The sequence below is a fragment of the Lasioglossum baleicum genome, unplaced genomic scaffold, assembly GCF_051020765.1.
Source record: "Lasioglossum baleicum unplaced genomic scaffold, iyLasBale1 scaffold0290, whole genome shotgun sequence".
In the NCBI taxonomy this organism is placed as follows: Eukaryota; Metazoa; Arthropoda; class Insecta; order Hymenoptera; family Halictidae; genus Lasioglossum; species Lasioglossum baleicum.
The window spans coordinates 136,440-141,073 of NW_027469350.1; positions in this window are offsets into that span (position 1 = coordinate 136,440).

Consider the following 4,634-nt stretch of genomic DNA (forward strand, 5'->3'; position numbering starts at 1 on the left):
ATGGTATTGCCATCAGCAAAGTGTTTGATTTCATATCAATTGGCAATGACCTCAAACGGTTTCACGCTCTACTATACTATTCAAACTATACTATTCTACTATACTATTTAATATTCCTAACGCGAATTAATGTGTCTATTTCTAAAACTCTTTTGCCGATTTACTCCCGGAATACCTGGTTTGTCTCTCGGTATCACTGGATCGGTGACGCTATTGACTTAGCTGTCCGACTCTCAGGAAAGATGGTAACGTTCTTCAACGGTTTGCATCTCGATTTCCTAAAACATACATGAAATTAAGATGCCCGTCACTTAAATGTGTACTAGTTTCACTGAACGTGAAATAATAATCTCGATATAGCGGCTTAGGTTCAGGGAGGGTAAGGTTTTCGGTAATAGGTTTGACTTTATACCAATAGGAAACGTTCTCAAACGGTTTCACGCTCTACTTTAATGTTCAAGCCGTGAATTAGGGTGACTATCCCAATACACTTCAGCGGAATTACTATCGGTTTTCCCGGTTTGCCTATCGGAATTACGGGATAGGTCAAGCTATTGACGTAGTCGTTCGTATGTCGCAGATGGTGTTAAAGATCTCAAGCGATTTGACCCTCGACCTTCCTATGCAGAATGAAATTAAGGTCCACATCACTAAGATGTTTACTAATATATTCCTCTGAACGCGAAGCCACACTCTAGATGCGGCGGGTTAGCATCACGGAAAGTAAGGTATTCGGTAGATGGAATGACTTTATTCGAATTGGTATTGTCCTCCAGCGGTTTGACACATTACACTAATATCACTACATTAATTGTCACGGTGTCAGTTGCCAATACTACTCAGCGAATTTCCTCCAAGAATACCTGGTATGACTCTTGGAAACGCAGGATATGTAAAGATATTGACTCAGAAGTTCGAATCTCAAAGGTGGTGGTAACGTTCTAGAACTGTTTGACCCTCGATCTTCTTATCCCTACATGACGTTACGTGGCCCGTCACTGAAATGAATACTAATTTCTTTTTCTGAACACGAAGTTACAATCTCGATGAAGCGGGTGATGTTCCCGGAGATTAAAGACTTCTGTAAAACGTTTGACTTTATACGAATTGGTAACGCTCTCAAACAGATTGACGCTCAACTTTAATATTCAATCCGTGATCTAAGGTGCCTATTGCTAATACTGTATAGCGCACACACTCCCGGAACATCTGGTGTATCTTTTGGAATCACAGGACAGGAGAAGCTATTGGCCGTGCCGCTCATATATGACAGGAGGTCGTAACATTCTAGAACGGGTTAACAATAGTTCAACTAATCCCTACATGACGTCAAGGCTCCCGTCTCTGAAATTAATACTAATTTCCTTCTCTGAAAACCATGTTATTCTCGAGGGGTAAGGTTTTCTGTAAAACTATTGACATTATCCCAATACGAAACGGTCTGCAAATATTTGACTCAGTACTATAATATTCTAACCGTGGATTAAGGTACCCATTTCAAATAGTGTACTGCGGATTGACTCGCGGCATACCTGGACTGCCCATCGGAATAGCAGGTTTGGTGGAGCTATTCGCTTAGCAGTTCGACTTGCAAAGAAGGTAGGATCACTCTCGAAACATTTGACTGTCGATATTTTTAGTGAGGAACATGAAAGTACGGTGTCCCCCTGCTAAAATGTCTACAAATTTGTTTCCGTGAGCACTAAGAATGACACTCGCTAAAGCGGGTTATGTTCTAGGAAGGTAAGGTATTCGGTTAAAGTAGTGACTCTATAGGAATTGGAATTTACTCCGACGGATTGATCTTCTACTCTTATATTCGTGGAGCGAATTTAAGTGGCTATGACCAATACTGTTCAGCGGACTTGCTCCTGGAATTCCAGGCTTGACTCTTAGAATCCCTAGATAGGTGAATCTGTTGACTCCGCAGATCGACACACAAATAAAGTGAAAACGTTCTCGAACGGCTTGACTCACGATCTTCTTACTCATACATGAACTTAAGGTGCCCGTCACTAAAACGTGTACTCATTTGTTTCTCTGAACGCGAAGTTATACCCACGATACAGAGGGATTTTTCTCGGAAGGTATGGTATCCGTAGTATGACGTTATATCAATTGATAACGTTCACCAACGGATTCTAGCTCAATTTCAATATTCAATCCGTGAATTAAGGTGTCCATTGCAAATACTGTTCAGCGGATTTACTACTGGAATACCTTGTCTAACTCTCGGTATTAAAGGACAGGTGAAGCCATTGACTCAGCTGTGCGACCAACAGGAATGGTCGACGCATTCTCGAATGATTTGACTCTCGATTAAACCGATCATACGTGAAAATGTGCCGTTCGTCTGCTAACACGTGTATTAATTTGCTTCCAGGAACATTAAGCAAGTCACACGCTACAGCGAGTTGAGTTCTCGGAAGGCAATGTATTCGGTAAACAGAATGACTTTATACAATTTGGCAACGCACTCAAACAGTCTGACGCTCTACCTTAACATTCAGAACGTAACATGAGGTGTCTATTGCCAATAATCATCAGCGGATTTACTCCCGCAATACATGGTTTTACTCACGAAATCACAGGATAGGTGGTTATAGGCTTAGCCGTTCGGATCTCAGAGATGGTCGTAACTCATCCGCACGGTTTGACGCCCGATCTTCGCATTCATTCATGAAATTAAGTTGCACGCCACTAAAGTTTATACTAGTTCGTACGCCTGAATACGGTTATATGCTCTCGATACTGCTGGTTAATTTTCCGGAGGGCATGGCCATCGGTATTTCGTTTGACATAATAGTAATTGGTAACGTTCTCAGACAGTTTGATGCTCTACGCTAATATACTAACCGTGATTTAAGGTATCTATTGCCAATACTATTCAGCGGACGTACTCCTGGATTACGTGAGATGACTCTCGGAATCACAGGATATATGGAGTTATTGACTTACCCGTTCGACTCTCATAGACGGTGCTAAAGTTCACGAACGGTTTCACCATCGATTTTGTAATTCATGCATGAACATAAGGTGCCCGTCACTGAAATGAATACTAACTTCATTCTCTGAATACGAGGTTGCACTTTCGATGCAGCTGGTTAATTTTTCGGAGGGTTAGGGCTTCGGCAATGTGTCTGATTTTATACCAATTGAGAACGCACTAAAACGGTACGTCGCTGCACGTTATTATTAAGACTGTGAATTATGTAGTATATTACCAATAATGTTCAGTGTACTCTCGGAATAACAAGTATAGGTGAAACGAGTGAAACAGCAGATCGACTCTCAAGGAAGGTCGCAACGATCTCTAACGGATTGATTAACAATCTCCTTATTCATCCATTAGATTAAGGTGCCCGTCGCGAGAATGGACACAATGTTTTTTCTATGAAAACGTAGTTATGCCCTCGATACACCGGATTTGGTAATCGGAAGGTAAGACCTTGCGAAAATGTTTGACACCATAACAATAGGTAATGATCTACATTTGATTGACGCTCTACTTTAATATTCATTCAGTGAATGAACCTGTTCATTGGTAATACAGCACTGCGGATTGACTTCAGGAATACCTGGTTTGAGGCTCGGAATCACAGGATAGTTGAAGTGATAGTTAGATGTGCGACATTTAAAGAAGGTGATAGCGTTCTCGAACTGTTTGGCAATCGATCTTCTAATTCATACACGAATTTAAGGTGCCCGTAACTAACATGTATAATTATTTCTTTCTCTGAACAGAATATTATACCCACGATACTGCGCCTTATGTTCTCGGAAGGTAAGGCACGTGAAGAAGAGTACGACGGCATACCAATCGGTAACGTTCGCAAACGTTTGGACTCCCGACTATAACATTCATTTCGAGAATTAAGGTGTCTGGGGCCATAGGTATGCCGCGGATTTACATCCGGCATACCGTGTTTGCGTTATGGAATCACAGGGTAGGTTTCGCTATTTACTAAGTCAACCGATCCTCAAACAAGGTGGAAACGTTCTTGAATGGTTTGAAGCTCTATCTATATATTTAAAACATGAAGAGAAGGTGATCGTCACTGAACTTCATACTAATTTGCTTGTTCTAATACGACGTTATGCTCTCGATCCAGCGGGTTAGCTTCTCGGAAAGATAGGTATTCTGTAAGTAGAATGACTTTATACCAGTTGGTTCCATTCTTCGACGGTTTGACGGCCTGCAATAATAATGAAACCGTGAACTAAGGTGTCGATTACCAATCCGGTACCACGCATTTGCTATGAAATACCTGCTTTGACTTTCGAAATCACAGGATAGGTGATGCTATTGACTTAGCTGTTCGACACTCAAAGACGGCGATATCGTTCTCGAACGGTTTGGCTCACGATTTCTCTATTCATACATGATAATAAGGTGTCCGTCTGCCAAAATGTCTACTAATTTGTTTCCGTGAGTTCCGTGATACTCGCTACTGCGTGTTGGGTTCTGGGAAGGTAACCTATTCGGTTGGAAGAATGACTGTATACGAATTGGTAATGGACGGAATCACGTCCGCTTTGATATTCACACCGTGAATTAAGGTGACTATTGTCCATGCCGCACAAGGGATTGACTCCAGGAATACCTGCTATCACTATCGGAATAACACGATACC